Consider the following 21,133-nt stretch of genomic DNA (forward strand, 5'->3'; position numbering starts at 1 on the left):
GTAACGCAGCAGGTTAAGCGCACATGGCGCAAAGCACAAGGACTGGCGTGAGGATCCATCCATGTTTGAGCCCCCGGCTCCCCACCTGCAGGGGAGTCGCTTCACAGGCGGTGAAGCAGGTCTGCAGGTGTCTGTCTTTCTCTCCCCCTCTCTGTCTTCCCCTCCTCTCTCCATTTCTCTCTGTCCTATCCAATAACAACAATAATAACTACAACAACAATAAAAACAACAAGGACCAGAGGACCTAGTGGGGGTTGTATTGTTATATGGGAAACTGGGGAATGTTATGCATGTAGAAACTATCGTATTTACTGTTGAATGTAAAACACTAATTCCCCAATAAAGAAATTAAAAAAAAAAAAGGACAACAAAAAGGAAATAAATCACCCCAAAGCACCTGCAGATAATGCATTGAGAGCATCAAGAGTGCCTCCTCCAGAAAATCTCCCATGGCATTTACACAGGTGTCACACCCATATCCCACGACCCCATGCCCCAGAGCACAGGTCCAGAGTGACTGACAGGCCCTGGACATGGACAGGTGAACCACACACTTGTCCATCTGACTCACTCCTTACATGGTATAATTCGAGGGGAAGCACCAAGGGCACTAAGGCCACAGCTGTAACTGAGATGGGCCAGCTCTGCACATCAGCAAGCACTATTTATATCCACTCACCAAAGCCTTCCCACTGCTCCCTCACCCTCTCCAGCGCTGCCGCCCCCGTGAATCAGCAGAGGAACTAGGGACAACCTACTTGTGCTGCCCGTGCCTCTCCAGGAGGAGGTTCCAGGAGCTGCGAGCAGCTCAAACCCAGTAGGCCTCTGGGAGACCAGAACCTGACCCTAACCCAGGGCAGGGGCAGAGGGCACTTATGTGCAAGGGCCCGTGTGGATGCAAGTCCCTGAGTGTGTGGAAGCCCATGTGTGTCTGTGTGTGCAAGGGAGGAGCTGCCCAGGCTGAGACGGGGCCATGGGGCCCCGGAGTGGGGAAGGGATCTCCAGGGCCCTTCTCGTGGGGGAAACGGAAACACATCTGGATCTCTCTTCTGAGTCCAGGCTCATAAGATCTCAGGAATGTCTGGCAGGACCATTCTGTCTCAGAGCCTCTCCCCATGGGGCACCTCACATACTTGCCACCCTTCAGACCCTGCTCTGTCCTGGACTCCAACCTCCACTCCTCTCCCCACTGCTGGGCCCCCACGATCTTCCCTGAGGGCACTTGTGCTGTTACGACTTCTAGGACATCTCTGGCCACACCACGTGCGCCCATGGGACAGATCTAAGAGCAGAGGACATGGAGGAAACCAAGCCTTGCCTCCCAGATTTCCTGCAGGGACCCTATGATGGGACCACCTTAAACAGCACCACCCTGGATACACAGGTTTCACCAGAACGGGCTGCTTCTCTGCTTCCCCCTCCATACATGCCTTGCCCTGCACCCGCCTCCTCCAGGAAGGTAGATACAAGCGTCCTTGGGTGCTGATGTTAGGTAAAGCTGTGTTCCGGAAGGGCTGGCTTTCTCTTCTGAGCCCTCTCATCAGGCTGGTGCCCTTCTCCGCCCGGGCTATGAGGAAGGCCCTGACTAGGCTGCAGTTCTCCACTGCTGCATCCCTGTCCTGACTCGGCACCACCTTCCTCTAACCCCACAAGAGAAGTGTAAGCCAGACTCGTGAACATAACTGGACATAGCCCAGCATTACCAGGGCTCTGCAGGCATGGGTAAGCTGTCCCTCAGTCAGGCAGCTCTGCCTCTCGGAGCCCCACCCCGTGCTGGCTTGTTAAGGTCTGAGGGCTCCCGTGCCTACTGCCTGCACCACCTGCTGTCTGGCTGGATGCACCCCACCCAGGAGGGGACAACAGGAGTCTGGGAAGGAGCCCCTGGCTGCTTGGGTGGGGGTCAAATGCTGGGCACCCTGAAAGGAGAGATAGAGGAGACCCAGGAGGAGTCTGTAAGAGACCCCCACCAAGGTGGTGTGGCCAGGGGAGACGGCAGTGCATTTGGCCAGACACGGTGATTTCATAAGCCCACCAGGAGCCTGGGCAGGGAGACCCCGGGGGAAGAAGGTCCCCCCACCATGTCAGAATGGGGGAGGGGGGGACTCAGTCCTTTTCTGGAGGGAGAGGAAGGTGCAGTTCAGGAGGTCCCTAGACATGGAGCTGGGATGCCTATGACTCCAGAACTCTACAGAGTGGGGCAAGCCCCAAGGAGGTTCTGGGCACAGGAGGACACTGCTGGTCGGATCACTCCCTTTCCTGGCTAGAGAAAGGCCTAGGCCTGAGGACCTGTATTTTTGCCCCCGCTGCAGGTTACTTCCTGTCCTTGTCTGGCCACCCTGCCCCCACTTCTCCAGGCTCCTGGGCTCCCTGAGCACAAAGTCCATCAGTAGCAGCCTGGAACGGGGGTAGGGAGCGCCCCAATTCATGGCCTCATGCCAGCCCCGTGCAGCTCAACCCAGCCTGCTCACCCGCCAGGCCCAGCCCCACTTCAGTTCAGACCAAGTGGGGAATGAATGGAATGTTCCTGGGGCCCAGGGAGGGAAGGCGGGGGAGGGATCACGGCCACACCACCACACCAGGGAGGAGGAAGCCTGGGCTGTGGAGGAGGGAGGGGTGTGAGGGGGTGGGGCCTGGAATCCCCCCAGATGGCTACCAGCCTCCTGTGTGCTAGACTTATCAGGCAACTTAATCTGCCAGTTGGTCAGCTTTGCTAGGCAAAACTCAGAACCAAACCAAAATGGGGGTGGGGGGGCGGGTGTGGGGTTGTGTGCTTTGGGGACCTCCTTCCCACAAAGCTCCACTCTGAGGAGGGGCTTTCACTCAACACCACTAGCCGGCACCCTGGCCAGCTACTGTCCTCCCATTCAGTGTCCAGGGATTATGACCCCTAGGGCAGAAGCCCCTCTGCTGGCCCAAGGGCTCAGGCCATGAGCTGGTTGAGTCCTGTTGTACATGATAAAACCGGCCCAGATAGAGAAGGTCACAGCCAGCGTCTCAATGCACTTGGGCGGGCCCCTCCGGGTGGTGGACCGATGAAGCTCAAATCTCAGGGCTCCAAGGAGACCCCTGGATGTTGAGCCCAGGCCAGGCAGGGCAGCAGGACAGACTGGGTCATGCTCCACTTCCTGGACAAACAAAGCCTCAGGTGACCAGCCTGGCTAGCCCAGGAGCCAAGAGTCACCCACCTGACCAGTGGCAGAACTTAGGCAGCCAGGCCCAGGAGGCGCCAGGTCCTATGAGCAAAGCTTCCTGCCTCTAAGGGTTCCTGGAAAGGGCACTTCCTGTTTTGAAGGCAGCCCCAGGACCCCCACTGACCAGGCCAGGCTGATGGGGATTTCCTCAGGGGCATCAGACTTCTTCCTGGCTCAAGGCCGGAGGTGCACTTCCAAGAAATTGGACAAACCCCGGTGACTACTGGTCCGGAAAGTGTCTGGACAAGCAGCCCCCCCTTCCCAAGCCCTAATCCCTGGCCATCATATTCCCAAACCCCAGGACTCCAGACCCTTAGGCTCAAGAGTATGGGGCTGGGCAGTGGCCTCCCGGGGCAGGGTGGTCAGGTCTGGGCAGACAGTGTACAGTGACCCCAGCTGTACCTGAGCCTCAAGGACACCATGAAGTCAGTGAAAGTCACCTCTAGCTTGATGTAGCCAGCCCCCTCCCCCAAGCCCCTTCTGCCCCACTTCCCCGGAGGATGCCCAGCCCTCACTCACCAAGGCTCCAGAAGTGCCACTCAGTCTGTGCTCCGGACTGGCATCAAGGTTCTCTAAGAAATAGGACAGACAGCGGTCTCACTATGAATCTGGCTCCACAGCTCCATGCTAGGGGGCGGGGGGGGGGGTGTGGGGGGGGAGGCTGGGAAACAGATCACAGAACCCCACCTGGCTTCTGTCATCTTGGAACAAGAGATTCCCCCACCCCCACTGCCTCAGCCTCTACTACCTAGGCCTTGGGACAGCCCCCCCCCCCCAAAGCAACACATACAAGGCAGAGGTAAAAGGCAGGGCTGTTTTATTGATTTTGTTGAGCTGGGCACTCCCACATCCATTATATATTTTCAAAGATGTATTCATTTATTAACACAAGAAGGGGAGGGAGTAAATAGAAGAGGGAGAGCATCACTCTGGTTTATGTGCTGATATACTCTGACATATATATTTTTGAGCTTTAAAACCCAAAGCTCTCACTCTGGTATATGTGCTGATATATATATATATATACTCTGATATATATATATATATATATATATGACATATATATGCTTTTAAATCCAAAGCTCTAGCCACTGCTCCACTTCCCAGGTCACCACATGTGCAGTATTTCCCTACTCTTAGGCCACTTTTTCACTCAAAGACAGAAAGAGAGAATAGGGCGGGGAGATAGCATAATGGTTATGCAAACAGACTCTCATGCCTGAGGCTCCAAAGTCCCAGGTTCAATCCCCTGCACCACCATAAGCCAGAGCTGAGAAGTGCTCTGGTGTTTCTGTCTCTCTCTTCCTCTGCATCTCTCTCAAAAATAAAATAAAATAAGTAAAATATTTAAAAAGAAAGAAAGAAAGAAAAAGAAAGAAAGAGATAATAGAGATAGGGATCAGAGCTTCCTTTAGTGCCATAGCATTTCCCATGTGGTACCAGGGCTCCCACCTGGGCCTCACATGGAAAAGCATTATCTCCTACCCAGTGAGCTGCTTCTCTGGCCCCTTCTCATCTGCTAGTTTTTTTTTTTTGGTCGTTGCCAGAGTTTCATGATCTGGGTTGACTTTTTCAGATAGGGGACAGACAGGGAGAGACACTATAGTCCCAAAGCTTGTTCTATGTGGTGAGGGATAAGCTCAAACCAGGGTCACAGAGAGCAGGAACACTATACTAGTGAGCTATTTTGCCAGCACTACCTGCTATTTTGTTTGGGGAGGGGGGACTAGAGCATCACTCTGGCATATGCAATGCAATGCTGGGTATCAAACTCAGAACCTCATGTTTGAGAGTCCAATTCACATATATACAGATATAGATATATAAATTTATTTTTGGATAAAGACAGAACGACACTGAGAAGGAAAGGAGAGATAAAAAAGAAGAGAGAGGGAGTCCGGCAGTAGCGCAGCATGTTAAGCGCAGGTGGCACAAAGCGCAAGGACTGGCGTAAAGATCCCAGTTCGAGCCTCTGGCTTCCCACCTGCAGGGGAGTCACTTCACAGGCGGTGAAGCAGGTCTGCAGGTGTCTATCTTTCCCCCTCTGTCTTCCCCTCCTCTCTCCATTTCTCTCTGTCCTATCTAACAATGACGACATCAATAACAATAATGACTACAACAACAATAAAAAACAAGGGCAACAAAAAGGAATAAATAAATATTTAACAAAGACAAGGAGAGAGAGCGCGAGAGGGTCGCGACCTTGCTTTACCACTCCTGAAGCTTTCCCCTTGCAGGTGGGGACCAGGAGCTCAGTTGGGTGGGCCTCTACCCAGTGCCACCTCCTAGGATACTCCTATTTCTTTGTACTTTATCTTTTAGTTTATTGGATAGACAGAGAAATTGAGAGGGAAAGGGGAGGGAGGGAGAGAGAGAGGAAGAGAGAGAGACCTGTAGCACTGCTTCACTGCTCATGAAGTTGCTCCCACAGCAGGTGGGGACCTGGGGCTTGAACCCAGGTCTTTGAGCATGGCAACACATGTGCTTAACCAGGTGTGCCACCACCCAGTCCTTCATTTTTAGTTTTGTGAGAGTGAGAGACCAAGTGCCATTCAGCTCTAGGACATGGAAATGCCGGAAATTGAATCTGGGGCCTTAAGCACTCAAGTGGTGTGCTCTAACACTGAAATATCTCCCCAGCGCGGCAATGCCCTTCTTAAACCAGGCGCACAGACTGATATTACACTGACTGAGCTAAAGCCTGCTGCATCTGGGAGATAGCTTAGCAGGAAAAATGAGCACCTGTGAGGCCCCAGATTAGACCATCAGCACTGCATACACGAGGGCAGTGCTGAGCTGTCTCTAACAGATCTTTTTAAAAATATTTATTTATTCCCTTTTGTTGCCCTTGTTGTTTTATTGTTGTGTTGGTGTGCTTCTAGTTCTGCTTCTGGCTTCCCTTCTGTTACATTGCTTGACTTTGTGGTCTATTTACATGATCATTCTGTTACATTGGTTTGGTCTCACTCCCCCTGCCTCAGGGAGATTTTGGTTTAGTCCTTGTGTGTTTCGCACTTCTTGCTTCTCCCCGCCCCCATCCTACATACTTCCTGGGTTGCGGATTCTTTGGCTGGAGGAGAAAAAGACAGGACAGGATCGTGTTATGATTAGGTTAGTTTTTTTGAACCGTTCGCTTGTGAATAAAGAAATACTACTCCTCCACTCAGCCATGTGTCCCTGGTGGTCTGTCTCCCATGGCGAAGCTAGCCCGGCATACTGGCGCCCTGAACTCTGACTGACATATGGCGCCCAACGTGGGGCACGAACCCACAACCCTGAGATTAAGAGTCTCATGATACAGTCTGGAGAACTCTCAGAAGGCTAGAAATGGACCTACCCTATGACCCTGCAATTCCTCTCCTGGGGCTATATCCTAAGGAACTCAACACATCCATCCAAAAAGATCTGTGTACATATATGTTCTTGGCAGCACAATCTGTAATAGCCAAAACCTGGAAGCAACCCAGGTGTCCAACAACAGATGAGTGGCTGAGCAAGTTGTGGTCTATATACACAATGGAATACTACTCAGCTGTAAAAAATGGTGACTTCACCGTTTTCAGCCTATCTTGGATTGACCTTGAAAAAATCATGTTGAGTGAAATAAGTCAGAAACAGAAGGATGAATATGGGATGATCTCACTCTCAGGCAGAAGTTGAAAACAAGATCAGAAAAGAAAACACAAGTAGAACCTGAAATGGAATTGGCATATTGCCCCCAAGTAAAAGACTCTGGGGTGGGTGGGTGGGGAGAATACAGGTCCATGAAGGACGATAAATGACATAGTAGGGGTTGTATTGTTAAATGGGAAACTGGGGAATGTTATGCATGTACAAACTATTGTATTTACTGTTGAATGTAAAACATTAATTCCCCAATAAAGAAATAAATTAAAAAAAAAAGTCTCATGCTCTGCCGGGTGTTGTAGTTATTATTGTTGCTGTTATTGATGTCATTGTTGGATAGGACAGAGAGAAATGGAGAGGGGGGGGAAGACAGAGAGGGGGAGAGAAAGAGAGACACCTGCAGACCTGCTTCACCACCTGTGAAGCAACTCCCCTGCATGTGGGGAGCTGGGGACTCGAACCAGGATCCTTATGTAGGTCCTTGTGCTTCGTGCCATGTGCGCTTAATCCGCTGCGCTACCGGCCGACTCCCAAGAGGACCGGCATGAGGATCCCAGTTCGAGACCCCGGCTCCTCACCTGCAGGGGAGTCACTTTACAAGTGAAGCAGGTCTGCAGATGTCTATCTTTCTCTCTGCCTCTCTCCCCTCCTCTCTCCATTTCTCTCTGTCCTATCTAACAATGACATCAATAACAATAGTAACTACAACAACAAAAAGAAAGAAACTATACTCCAGTATCAGTAACTGTCCAGTACATAACTATTTCCCCAGTAAATGATTTGGATGAAAAATAATTTAAAAAATAAAATAAGAGGGCAGGGGAAATAGCATAATGGTGATGCAAAGACACTTTCATGCCTGAGGCTCCAAAGTCCCAAATTCAATTCCCTGCACCACCATAAGCCAGAGCTGAGCGGTGCTCTGCTAAAAAAAGACAGAAAATAATAATAAAAGTGGTCCGGGAGGTGGCGCAGTGGATAAAGCACTGGACTCTCAAGCATGACGTTCAAGTTCAATCCCTGGCAGCACATGTACCAGATTGATGTCTGGTTCTTTTTCTCTCCTCCTTTCTCAACATTTATAAATAATAATAAAACAAGGGTTTCTGGGCAGTGGCACACCCAGTTAAGTATGCATATTATTGTGTGCAAGGACCTGGGTTGAAACCCTGGCTCCCCCCCTGAAGGGGGTTGCTTCATAAATGGCGAAGCAGATCTGTTGATGTCTATCTTTATCTCCCCTCCCTTTTCAATTTCTCTCTGTCCTGTTAAATAAAACAAGGGGGGAAATCAAAGAAATAAAGAAAATGGAAAAAAGGGGGGGCCAGGTGGTAGCGCAGATTAAGCACACATGGTGCAAAGCACAAAGGATCCCAGTTCAAACCCCTCACTTTCCACCTGCGGGGGGGAGGGGGGTCACTTCATAGGCAGTGAAGCAGGTCTGCAGGTCTTTGTCTCCCCCTCCTCTCTCCATTTCTCTCTGTCCTATCCAATAACAGCAGCAATAACAACAATAACAAGGGCAACAAAATGGAAAAAATGGCCTGCAGGATCAGTGGACTCGCACACCAGAGATAACCCTCGAAGCAAAAAAAAAGAAAAGAAGGTGCAGGTAGATAGCATGATGATTATGCAAACAGGCTCTCATGCCTGAGGCTCACAAAATTCAGTCCCCACCCCACCATAAGCCAGAGCTGATCAGTGTTCTGGTAAATAATAATAATAATAATAATAAATATAAATTAAAAAAAAGGAAAGCAAAGAAAAAATGGCTGCCGAGAATGGTAGATTCATAGTACCGGCACTGAGCCCCACCAGCTATAACTCTGGTGGCAATAAAAATAATAATAATAAAACAGGGTGGGGGTAGATAGCATGGCTATGCAAACAGACTCTCATGCCTGAGGCTCAGTTAAGTCCCAGGTTCAATCCCCCACTCCACCATAAGCCAGAGTCGAACAGTGCTCTGGTAAAAAAAATAAAATAAAAAAAATAATAATAAAACAGGCAGGGGAGATAGCATCATGGTTATGCAAAGACTCTCATGCCTGAGGCTCCAAAGTCCCAGGTTCAATCCCCTGCCAGGGCTGAGCAGTGCTCTGGTAGAAACAACAACAATACATAAAATAGTAATAATAAAACAAGGGAGCTGGGCAGTGGTGCACCAGATAGAGGGTACATGTTACCATGTGCAAGGACCAGGCTTCATGCCCTCAGTCCCCACCTGCAGGGAGGAAGCTTTGTGAGTGGTGGAACGGTACCGCACATGTCTCTTTTTCTCTCTCCTTCCTTTCCTCTCCATTTGTCTCTCGCAAATAAAAAAAGAAAAAGAAAAAAAAAAAAAGGCTTCTAGGAGCAGTGGGTTCATCGTTCAGGCACCAAGCCCCAGTGAAAACCCTGGTGGCCATAAAAAAAAAAATTAAAGGAGTAGGGTAGTAGTGCAGCGGGTTACGCACATATAATAAAAATAAATTAAAAAATAACAACAAGGGGCTGGGTTGGTTAAGTGCACGGTACCATGCACAAGGACCCAGGTTCGAGTCCCCAGTCCCTACCTGCAGGAGGAAAGCTTTGCAAGTGGTGAAGTGTTGCAGGTGTCTGTCTCCCTTCCTCTCTATCACCCTCCCCTCTCGATTTCTGGCAGTCTCAAATAAATAAAGATAATCAAAAAAATTTAAAAAGTAAAAACAATAAATAAATAAAGCAAGTAGCCTGGGACATGGCACAGTGGATAAAGCATTTGGCTAACAGGCATGAGGTCCAGAGTTCCACCCCCAGCATTGCATATGCCAAAGTAATGCTCTGGTTCTCTCTCCACCTCCCCTCATTAATAAATAAAATTGCTTTCTGAGGAAAAAAAAAGTGCAAACCAGTGACCTGCTATTCTACTTACTAGCTGTGTGACCTTGGGCAAGTCACTTCACTTCTAGGTGCCTCATTTTCCATCTGTGAAATGGAGATAGTCAGAGTGAGTGCCCCTGAATTTTGTAAAGACAAAATGATTCATTCATGTAAAAGCTCCAGGCTTGGCTTTGTAACACTGTAGCAGGCTCAGCAAGGCTTCTATTGTATCCTCTCTCCCTGGGTAACTGAGTCTGCAGGGAGAACTCTTCAGAGGATACTTGGGGTCTGTTGCAGTGAACATTTGGCAACTATCCAGCCTGAAACCGAGGACCCTGCCAGGATCCTGCCAGAGAGCCAGCCACCGTAGGTAGAGGGTCATGCTGTCCCTGTCACAGCCCAGCCCCATCAGAATGGCTGTAGGCAGGGCTCCAGGTGCCTCCACAGGTTTATGTGAACACACAGTTCACTTGCTGAGAAGTTTTAGAAGGCTTTGCCTAATTGAAAACATGGCTGAAGCTTTCAGGCAGGCAAAGGCTTATTTACAGTTAAGTAACTTTACTTCCCAATTTCTGAAAAGCATTTACAAATATATTTGATAAGAATAACCACATATTTCTTTTGTCCAAAATGACTCCCCCACCCACCCACATACAATCACCTCTACCCACTCCTCCAACTCCACTCTATCCCAGGAGTTTCCAGATCCTCAGTGACCCTGGAACCATCTCCCACCCCATCCCAGCCCCTCTTTAATTCCCAGCCCCCCGCCCCCCACCTGACTGCCCCCAGCCCCAGCACACTGCATCTAAAGGAAACCAAGGGTGCCCCTCCCCACCACTTATGTACCAGCTGGGCAAGTACTGGCATGGGGCCCTTGCAGAGCTGAGAGAGGTTAACCTGCCGGGCAGAGACTTAGGGGCTAGAGGTTCGAGCGGGGGGTCAGGGTAGTCCTTCTGCTCCCGGCACTCAAGGCAGCCTTTGTGAAAGGGGCAAAGGCTGCCCCACAGTCAAGCTCAGGGCCAAGCCACAAAGTAGCAGGACAATGAGCCTCAGGAGAAAGCTGAAGGAGGCTACATTTGGGGTCCACAGTGCACACATAGCAATAATACACACAGATCTGTCACTCTGAAGGGCTCTCATGCCACCTCCGTGTGCCCCTTGGCCTCCTTCAGCACTGAACTTCTCCCTAAGACATCAAGTCCTCAGCCCCCAACCCCCAACACTGGCCCAGGCTCCATGTGTGTGTGTGTGTGTGTGTGTACACAAATGTACACATTGCTTCAAGCTGACCTCTTTCAAAGCACACCTTCCTGAGCCCACAGGAACACCTGCCCAACCAGTCCCCAAGGTGACACCCCCCAGGAACCTGTCCTAAGTGACCCACCAGCAAGCTGACTGCAGCTCTCTGCACCTAGGAGCCGACAGAGCCCTCCCTCCTGCAGAATGAAGCCTGGGCCCTCTCCACTCCTTGGCTGCAAAACCCCATAATTTCTCCTAACTCAAAACTGTTCTCTCTGGCAACCACCCGGTCCTGGTCCGCAGTTTCTGACACTAGCCCATCTGCCCCAAAGCCAGGCATCTCAGCTGTCAGGAGGGACATTCCCTCTGCACTCTGGTCACTCTCCTGTGTGACTGCACTGCTGTTCAGAGGGGCCTCGAATGCAGAACTCTGGGCCAAAGTGTTGAGTGCGACTTCAGCTCTCTTGATTTACAGCTGTGTTATGTGAGCTACTGACAAAGCTACCCCAGTCTGTCTCTCCATGTGTGACACAGTGGGTAGCTGGAGGTGCAGTGCAGCAGTATATGGAGAAAACCCTCAAGGCTGAGCCTGCAGTGGACAGGTACTCAAGGAATGCCGGCATCATGAGATCTCTGATTTTACTGTGCCCCCCTGAAAACTCCTACACATCCCTCAGAACCCTGAGAGTCATCTTGACCTATCCCTGCACAACTGTCCTCACTCATCTCTAGGTCCCGATAGGACCTCAGTGAACAAGGATCTGGCTGGGTGGCCACCTGTGGATCTGACTGAGTCCAGTGAGTCAGGAGGGAACACTGAAAGCACTCTTGCCACCACACTTGGTCCCCAAGTCTCATACATACACTAGTGCCTCCTCCTCCAACCACAGGGGACAGGACTGCTCACGGGTCCCAGGGTGGGTCCCTTGTGGCTCCCCCCAGTCCCGCCTTCCCTGCCTAGTGGCTGTCAGCCCCTGGTACAGGTTGGTTTTGTTCATGCCTCTATCACTGGGAAAAGGTAAACAGAGGAAGAAACAGTCCTCCCTGCAGATCTGGCCTGGTCTTGCCTGGTGGAGGGATCAAGGGGGAGGGCTGGAGCTGGGGCTTCTTTCCAAGTCACTCTTTTCAAACAAGCACACCCCACAAGGATTTCTTTAGACTTCAGCTTGAATGAAGGCTGAAATCAAAACAATGCAAAGCATCTAAGCCCCGGTGCAGGAAGAGGCCAGGCCAGCTGGTTCGGGGACAGGGGCAGGGGAGGCACACAGAGACCAAGATGGTAGGTAGGTGCCCCAAGAGGCACGCTGTGAAAGTCCAAGTGGGGGGGGGGGAGATACACAAGTGGAGCTCTCGTCCCAGGAGGGGGTTGGGGGTTCCTAGCACTCAGCGGAGGGCACTGGAGCCTCCTCTCAGAGCTGGGGGTCTGTCTCCCCCATCCCTAGCACCAGCCAAGGGGCGTCTGAGAGCGGCTGACCTGACTTTAGGGGGCTGGAGGGGGGTTCCAGGCGGCAGAGAAGCCGGGGCGCCGCCCCTCCCCCGCCGGCAGCTGGCAGCCGGGGGGCGGGGCCTCTGCTCGAGCGACGAAAATGCAAATCTGCAATTAGCCGGGAGCGTTAAACAAATCAGAGGAAACAAAATAGGCGAAACTCCCGCAAATCCAAGCCTCCGCTGTTTTCAAAACAAGCGCGAGGGAGGGGCGCGCGCAAGAGCTGGGGAGGGGGCACCTGCTGGGGCGGGGTGGGCGCCCGGAGCGCCGCTCGGAGGACGGTAGATAGACACAGGCCCCTCTGGCGGGGTCCCCAGTATAGACGAGGGGGCAGGCGGGAGCGGAGCGGACAGGTTGCGGGAGCGCTCGGGACATCCCGGCAGGGCGAGGCCTGCGGTCCCCGCGCACCCAGCCCCATCCTGCCGAGCGACCGGGGTCGGAGTTCAGCCCGGAGAGGCGGCGGTGGTGACCCGGAGCCTGCGCGGGTGGTGGTGGGGGGGGGGGGACGAAGGGGCGTCGCCCGGGGTCCTCCCGCCTCGGCTGCCCGGCCCGGCCGCCCCGCGCCGCCGAGGATCACCGTGGACTCGCGCCTCCCCGAGCCCCAGGTGGCGCGAAGTCCGCTCCCGCAGCGCCGGCGCCGCCAGACTCCCCGGAGACCGCGCGGCGCTTACCTGGGGACCGCGACGGAGCGCGGGGTCTCGGCGGCTCCTCCTGGAAGCCCCGGTACCGGGCCGGGGGCTCCCGGGGCGCTGCCCGCCGTGCGCCCCCCGCCCCCCAGCCCGAGCGCACACCTGAAGGGCGGCACGTGTGGCCACCGCCGCGCCTCGCCCGCCCCGGAGCCCGTCTGCGCGGCCGGCGGGCAGGAGCCTGACCTCCGCTAACAATGACGGCGGCGGAGGCGGTCACGTGGGCGCGGCCCGGTCCCCACCGAGCGCTCACCTGGAGTCGGGCGCAGCCGGGGCCGGGCAGCAGGCAGGCCAGGCCATTCCCTCCCCCGGTGGCGGCTTCCGCCCGGGAAGGGGCGCGGTGGGCAGCCCCGCCCAGCGCCCGAGGCCCCGCCCCTGGCCCACGGGTCAGTCCCGGGGCTCGCCCACCGCCCAGGGCGGCGGGCTGATCGCGCAAGACCTTGGCCCTGCGAGCTCCGGGCTGACCCGGACCCGACCCGGACCCGACCCGGGGTCAGGGTAGGTAGACTGAACTCACCCGGGCGAAGGCCGTCGCTCTTCTGGAGCTGCCACCCTCCTGAGCAGGGGTGGGGCGGGCAGGGCTCTAGGGAGAAACTGACGTCGTAGCTGGGGCCTTGCGTCAGCGCCTCCCCCGGGGATCCCTCCCAGGTAAAGGTGCCGCCAAGGCCTCACCGCCACCGGGCTCCCGGGCCGGTTTCAAATGCCATCAGGCTGGACTGCTGGTCCCCTAGTGCTAGTTCAAAGTGGCCCCTACAGTCTGGGCTCTGGGTCCAAGCTCCAAGTCACAACTGGCTGCTGGCGGTGAGGTCACAGGCCTGGATAGGGCTGAGGGCCAAGGATGCAGGCTGTCCCCAGGGTCGCCCTGCACTTCCCTAGTCACCTGGTTTGGGGGCTTGCAGCTCCAGAACCTCCAGACCCCACCGTACCCACTCCCCAGCTCCAGTTTCTAATGCTTTTTTACCTGGCCCATCCGAAACACGGCTCAGCCCCCGAGTCACAGTCACCAGTCCACCTCTCACTCATGACCGCAGCTGTCCCTTAAGCACACCTGTAGTGACCGAGGGCATCTGCCCTGCACCTCCCTCCCTCTGTGCCAGTTGCAACCTCTTTGTGTGGGTGCTGATTTAGACCCCCACACACACACACATAAGGTCAGCAACAGGCCATCCTCCAGCTCCTATCACCACCTCACTGCTTGGTGAAGTGGCTTAGCAGAACTTGAGGACACGGTTTTGATCAATTACTCTGTTATTCAAGAGTAATCACATGGACCCTGCCTGCAGCTTCCACTAGCCCCCTCTTCAGCCTGTTGGGCACTTCTCCCAGGCCTCAGGACAGAGAGTGGGTGCAGTAGGCTTTGATGTACCCCTTTAAGACATACTCACTTCTCTAACTGCTCCTCCCGAGTCCCAGTCACTGCTGTGTGTGCACACCTGGGTCTCCTCCCTGGTCTCTCCACTCCAGCTTCCCTATCTCTCTGCACAGCGGTTCCGAAAGCTGAGAACACTTTCTGCACTTCCCGGGCTTTCTAGTGCTTGTGGGCAATCTCCAAAGGAGCCCACTGATCTGGCTCATCTGCACTGTGCAAAGTCCCTGAAGGAGCCCAAAGTTGGGGCATGCTGGAGACCAGGGGCTGCACTGTGCAAAGCCCCTGAAGGAGCCCGAAGTTGGGGCATGCTGGAGACCAGGGGCTGATTTCACAAGCCGTGTCCATCCTCCAGGCTTCAGGAGAGCTGGGCTGTGCAGGGCTCTCTGCAGCTAGCTGCCCTGTTCTTAGCACCCATATCACCAGCACCCAGTGGTTGATGTTTGATGAACAGATAGAAAGATAGGGCCTGCATACAGGCAGGTGAGAACTTCTGAGGCAAAGAGCCTCAGGTCAGAGCTAGAGGAACAGGAAGTAGGGGGTGAAAGGTCAAAGGGCCACATTTGTGACAAGAGAAAGACAAGCTCACAGATGAGATGGTGAGGGTGGAGGGGCAGTCACTGCCTGGACCCTCAAAGGTCCTACCTCCCCACCCCAAATATATGTGAGAGAGCAGCCGGGGGCAGTTCCTGGTGCCCTCACCACACAGCCTCCCTGGGCCGCCCACCTCAAAGCTGCCCCCTCCTCTCCCTTGTGCAGGCTCATCCTGCCCAATTGGCCCAGCACCAGCACCTCCCCCACAGAGCCCCCTTCTTGGGCAGACTGTTGGAGGCGGGGTGGGGGTGGGGGTGGGATAGGAGAGATGAGGGGGACCAAGGCCTGTAATCTCCCTGTCACTCTGTCAGTGCCTCGGCGGTCACCCCAGCCTGCCTCCGCCATTACAGTCGAACCCCACAATTAGCTTGGGGCGCTGTGCCAGGCCAGCATGCCAGTCACCACTCACACACATGACCCACACTTATGCAGACAAATACCCTCTAATGCTGGGGGGGGTGATCCTGCTCACAGGGACCTTGTCCCAACAGCAGTGTCCCCAGGAAAAAATGCCCAGATTCAAACACTTGGTCTGGGAACAGACTGGGCTGGACCTAGAGGCCTGGCAGAGCTAGCCGGGCAGGCCTTGAGAGAAGAGGGCAGAGCTGGTGCAGGCCCATCTGTGTAAAGGAAACACGGAAAGTCTTCCATCTGGGGGGGGGGGGCTGTGGACAGGTAAGGGGTACTGGCAGGGCCTGGAGGCCAAGCTGGGGGTGGGGCAGTGGCAGGGCAGAGGGACTGGGAGTTTATAGTGGGGTGCTATGCAGGTGTATGTAAGGGGATAGAGGCTGCATTGGGGGTGGCAGGTAGATGTCTAGCCTCCCTGTGATGTACACAGGAAGAAGCCCCGTTGCCCCAGATGCATGAGTGTCAGGCCTTGTCCCGTCACCTTTAACGACTCAGTTCGGGGCACAGTGGGGAGATTTAAACAGACTTGGCTTGGGCCAGAGGCCACCTCCAGCAGATAGTGTTGGGTTTGGGAACAGGCTTGCTGTGTCTCCACATTCCCATTCCTGACATACTTTCCAGGGTTTTCAGGTCCCTTGAGTAGCCCAGCAGCTCAAGTTCCCCCACTAGTCTTGGGGACATCTCCAAGGCTGAGAGGGGGCACCTCTCTCCTGTTGTCTGCCTCACCTCTGCCAGCTTGTCCAGATTCTCCCACTTTCAAGGTGGGAGGCCAAGTTAGGTAGGAAAAGCTAGGGAGTTGGGTGGTAGCGCAGCGGGTTAAGCACATGTGGCACAAAGCATAAGGACCCGCTAAGAATCCCTCTTTGAGCCCCCTGCCCCCCACCTGCAGCAGAGTCCCCCGGCTCCCCACCTGCAGGGGAGTCGCTTCACAAGCGGTGAAGCAGGTCTGCAGGTGTCTATCTTTCTCTCCCCTTCTCTGTCTTCCCCTCCTCTCTCCATTTCTCTCTAGATCCTATCCAACGACGACGTCAATAACAACAATAATAACTACAACAACACGGGCAACTAAAAGGAAAGAGAAAAAAAAAGAGTTATAGGAAAAGTTGGATTGGAGGTGGAGCTCTGTCCTTCCCCAGACATCTATGGGTGAGTTTGGAGTAGAATCCATAAGAGCCGAGCTCTTAGTAGTCTGCAAACCCACTTCCCCACTGCAAACCTCATCTTGCCACAGGTTCCACTGCCTCTAGGCCTCCTGTTCACCCAGTTCTGTTCCCTCTAGCACTTGAGGACCCAAGTGAGGACTGCACAAACCCCAGATGGGTACTGAGTTAGTCACCCTTTTTCTTATTCCTGTCACCTACACTTTCAGGCACATCCTGTGACCTCCAGTAGCCGTGGTACTGTCTTGGTCTTCAGCAGCCAACTCTGGGCCCACGGGCTCCAAGCAGAGCAGGCCGGCTTGGGAGAGGGCCCCCGCCTGCACAGGCTGGCGGGCTGGAACCATCCCAGCCACAAAGGCAGGCTCCTGGCCCGGCCGCTCTGTTGACACAGGTGGCCTCCTGACAAACTGACAGCAAACCTCTTTCTTCTTGCTCTTCCTGAGTCCAGCTCCACTGGGAAAGTGTCAGCACAGGCCACTGTGCTCACCCTCCACTTTCCACCAGCACCCCAAGTAGCCACAGGGCTGAATTGCCCCAAGGGTTCAGTTCCACACCCAGAGGAGGCGGCTCTGGGTTCAGAACCCAAGCCACCATATCCAGAGGCCTCTCCTTCCCTGCAGCCTGCAGAATAGGGAACTGCTGACTTCAGAACCCATGAGCTCACAGGGGGCACTGAGCCAGCCCCATCCTGAGTCACCCCTAAACTCAGCCCGAGTGAGCCCCACACTTCCCCAGCACAGGGACAGGAAGCACAGCCCACCACCCACTGGGGAGGCTTTTGGTGGGTGGGCCAGACTGTGTGAGGCTGGGAAGTAGATCCTCAGCTCCAGGTCTGAGCCAGTCCTGCCTCACCCATACCAGGGTGGGGGAACGCCAACCCAGGTTCCACGTGGGGACCTATGTCTAGTCACTGTCACAGGTTCAAGCTGACCACAGAGAGAGAGTATTGAAGACCCAGTTAGGGGTCAGAGGTCCAGCCCAGCTCTCTCAGTAGCCCGGTGAGAGAGGCCACAAGAGGGGCCATGCATGGTCTGCAGCTGGAGCCCAGGGCAGGGCAGAGTCCAAGCCTGGTCAGCAGGGGAACCAAGTTCCTCATACTTGGGTTGGGGCAGTGAGAAGCAGGAGCCTGTCAGAGGATGTGAAACCACAGAGGGGAAGAACCATAGGGACCACAGGAGGCTGAGAGAAAGGGGAAGCACAGGTGCTGAGCCGGCACCCCAGTCAATTATAGCTCCAGATTCTCCCCTCATCCCAGCCAGTAATTTGAGAGCAAAGACAATTAGCGAGAGGCCCCACCCTAAACACAAATAGCCATTAGCCTCTGGGGGAGGGCCTCTGCCCCACCACCCCCTCTAACTAGTGACTCACTCCAGGGAGCCCACAGTCACCCAGACAGCACAGAGAGGCTGGGGAACCTCCAACTGGCTGTGACTGGCCTGGATTCAGAGATTGATACCCACCCCCCCACACACACACATCATGTGTGTGTTTAACTTGACCCTGGGGTTGGGCTGCAGGGGCTCAGGTATGCAAAGCACACCCTCTTCCACTGAACGCCTCCTTGGCCCTCGCTTTAAATCTGACCCATTGGATCTCCTTCTCAGTTTCCCCTCCTTCTTTCCTTCTCTGGTGCCTAAAGCAGACTGTGCACAAGAAACCCCTCAAGGGGAAGAAAAGCAGCCCCCCCACACACTCTCACGAGCCAAGGTGGGAGGCCTGGTGCTGTGTTAAAGACAGAGACTGACATGAGGAAGGCTCCCTGCTCACAGGAAGACACCCACAATGGCAGGCAGCCTGCCCCTGGGGAAGAGGCCCCGTAGGAGGGTGACAAAGCCCCAGCTTCTCTGACCAGGCACCCCCACAGCCCACATGCCAGGGCAATTCTCAGCTCTTCCAGGTGCCAGGGAGCAGGATACCATGGTGTGAAAGGGAAGGTCCAGGTCTTCGGATGGCTCCTGTGCCCAGATGGGGTCCTGCTGAGGGAGAGGGGTGGGTGGCATATGGACGGCTCCCCAGGCCGCCAGCCCACCCCAGTGCCTTCCCATCTAATCTCTTCCACTTCACTCGCCTGGGCTGGGGCCAGGATCCTGGGTGTCCTGAGCCCAGGCCCAGCTGCCAGTTCTACTCCCCAACATTGTCCCCACAGGGGCAGCTGGGCATATGGCACATGCAGCATAGACCCAGGGAGTCCACGTGGAGGGGCAGCGTCCCGGAAGATTCCTGAGAGACACCATCTCTGGCCTTCACCTTATCACTTATGTAGTCCCCTCACCTACAGGTGGGCTGGAAGGGGAGGGAGCGAGGACAAGGCTGGGCAGTGAGTCATTGGGAAGAGGTGTGCAGGAGGGTGGCATGAGGCTCAGCTTGAGGGAAACCCCGTGGCCCACAGTCCAGAGCTTCAGCCATGCCAGCTACCTGCCTGGCTCCCCACCACCTTTGGAGAGACTGTGTGAGTAATTGGCTGAGGTGTGTCCCTGCAATCAGCTCTGGAGGGTGGCCTCAGAGGACCTGGAGGCCATGACAACAAGGCCCCTAGGAGCAAAAGGGGTCTGCTTGCTGATGACTCTCCCTGAGGCACCCAGGACAAAAATCAAGGGTTCTTCCTGGCCCCTGGCTTCCCCAGAGGTGCTCCAGTCTGACTGAATAGTCTGCTGTAGGCCAACCTTGGGCAAGCTTTCTCCAACCCCGGGTGACGCATCCCCTCCCACCCCACCCCAACCGGTCTGAGCAGCCGCAGGAGCAGCCAAGCTGCCTGGGCTTGCCCGCCCCTCCCTCCTGGGGCGCTCAGCCCACGGCCCCGGAAGTAGAGCCTTCTCCCAGGGCTGCTGCCTCCCCTTTTGGGTGGCTGGACATGGCTGGATAATCCAAAATAATTCCTCCTTGGCAGCCGGCCGGTGGGGGGTGGGGGACTCACATTCCAAACCCTTGTTTTGCTGGGTGACTTTTCTGCTTCCTGAGTTCACCCTCCCACCCCCTGGTCTGACCCCAAGCTTCCCTTACCCCCAGATGGCTGAGAACCTGCATAGATATGGGGGGAGGTGTCTCAGGTCTGCCAGGGGAGCACATACTTGCTCCTCAGTCTTTTCTGGTTCTTTCTAAAAGCGGACAATTCTCTCTCACACACACAACTGACCCAGCCCAGCTCTGACCCTCCGGGGGACCTGAACCTCTGAGTAGAGGGAGACTTCAGCTGTCACATACAAAGGGCACCTCCGCTCCACGCCTGGGTAACATCTGGGCAGGGGATCAGGCCGTGGCCCCCACATCTGGGCAGCTGTCTGTGCTTTTCCTCTCTCCACCAACCCCACTCGCCTTGAGGCAGGCAAACAAGGACTAGAGTTAGACTGGATCAGTCACAGCCCTGAGATCCCCACCACATTCCAGAGTTTGGGGGTTCCGTCTCACACACCCCTCCCCCCCCACATGGCCCGTATGCTCAGGTCACGGGGGATTCCTTCCTTCTTTTGTAAACTGCGGGAAGAGGAGCCTGTTAACGTGGCAGGGCGCTGAGGCTCTAGAGCTCGGAGATCCCCCAAATACCCCTAGCGGCCTGGGCACGGAGGAGTGGGAAGGGCCCTTACAGGAGAGCTTCCTGCACGGAGCAAGTTCTTACACACACACACACACACACACACACACACACACACACACACTCTTTGGAGACTTCTGAGTCCCACCGTGTCCACCCAAACACCACAGAAACAAGCATCCGCCAGGAACAGTGAGCGCAGGCCCCGTGCTATGCTGGTGCTGGGTTGCCCGGGTCCCCCAAGCCGAGAAGCCTGCACCGGCTTCCAGAGCAGCCCCGCGCAAAGCAGAGCAGGCTCACAGGGTGTCACTGCCCGGGGCCTCCCCACAAGGTGCCCCGGGGGGTGGAGGTGGGATGGGAGGTGTGAGTCTGGCCCTAGGGAGAAAGTACTGGCCAAGGTGCCGCCGAATGCGCCGGGGTGGCCGGGCTGTCCAGAGTTCTCGCCCCAGAGGGGAGACCCCCGACCTGCACTCGGGTCTTGGTGGCTGGAGAAGTGGGGGGGGGCACAGTTGAGCTGAGAGGGGGACTCGAGCAGAGAGAGAAGACGCGGCGCCCGGAAGGGTCCCTCCTCCAGCCTGGAGCCCCCACCCCGCCCCCGCCGCCACCTGAAGAGGCCCAGCCCGGCCGGCGGTGGGGCGCTGAGGCTGCGTCTGCGGCCGCGGTCCGAGTCCTGCTCCGCCTCGGCCCCCTGCGTCCCGGGCGCGGCAGTGCGGGCAGAGCGACGCCCGCCCCTAAGCCCAGGCCGCGCGGCTGCCCCCGGCCCTGCGCCCCCACCGCGGTACCTGCACGTCCGCCGCCGAGGCTCGATGGCGCCCAGGCCGCGATCGGCGCTGCGCTCCGGCCCGCGCGGCTGCCATGGAGACAGGCCTTTGTGTGGCCGAGGAGGGGCCGGAGCGCGCGGGAGCAGCCGGCCCCGCCCCCCGGTGGGGAGAGGGGGGCGCCGAGACCGGCGGGGAGGCGGGGTGGGCCGGTGGGGTAAGAGGTGGGAGGAGATCGGCCAGGC

General features: G+C 55.6%; 1 protein-coding gene across 7 annotated transcripts in view; it reads right to left on the reverse strand.

Moving 5' to 3' along the window:
• PLXNB2 (plexin B2) overlaps positions 1-21,047 on the reverse strand; it is a 42,981-nt gene extending 21,934 nt beyond the window's left edge. For 2 of the 7 annotated variants that reach the window (XM_060188839.1, XM_060188838.1), the window contains exons 1-2: positions 20,913-21,047; positions 3,711-3,763 (exon numbers count right to left, since the gene is read on the reverse strand). The gene's annotated coding sequence lies outside the window, so the exon portion shown is untranslated. Of the gene's footprint in view, positions 1-3,710; positions 3,764-9,711; positions 9,765-13,058; positions 13,107-13,326; positions 13,396-20,912 lie in introns of those variants that run through there. The other 5 variants (XM_060188834.1, XM_060188833.1, XM_060188835.1 and 2 more) reach the window with 5 other exon arrangements.
• Positions 21,048-21,133: the final 86 nt, after the last annotated feature.

This window comes from Erinaceus europaeus, chromosome 4 (assembly GCF_950295315.1).
Source record: "Erinaceus europaeus chromosome 4, mEriEur2.1, whole genome shotgun sequence".
In the NCBI taxonomy this organism is placed as follows: domain Eukaryota; kingdom Metazoa; phylum Chordata; class Mammalia; order Eulipotyphla; family Erinaceidae; genus Erinaceus; species Erinaceus europaeus.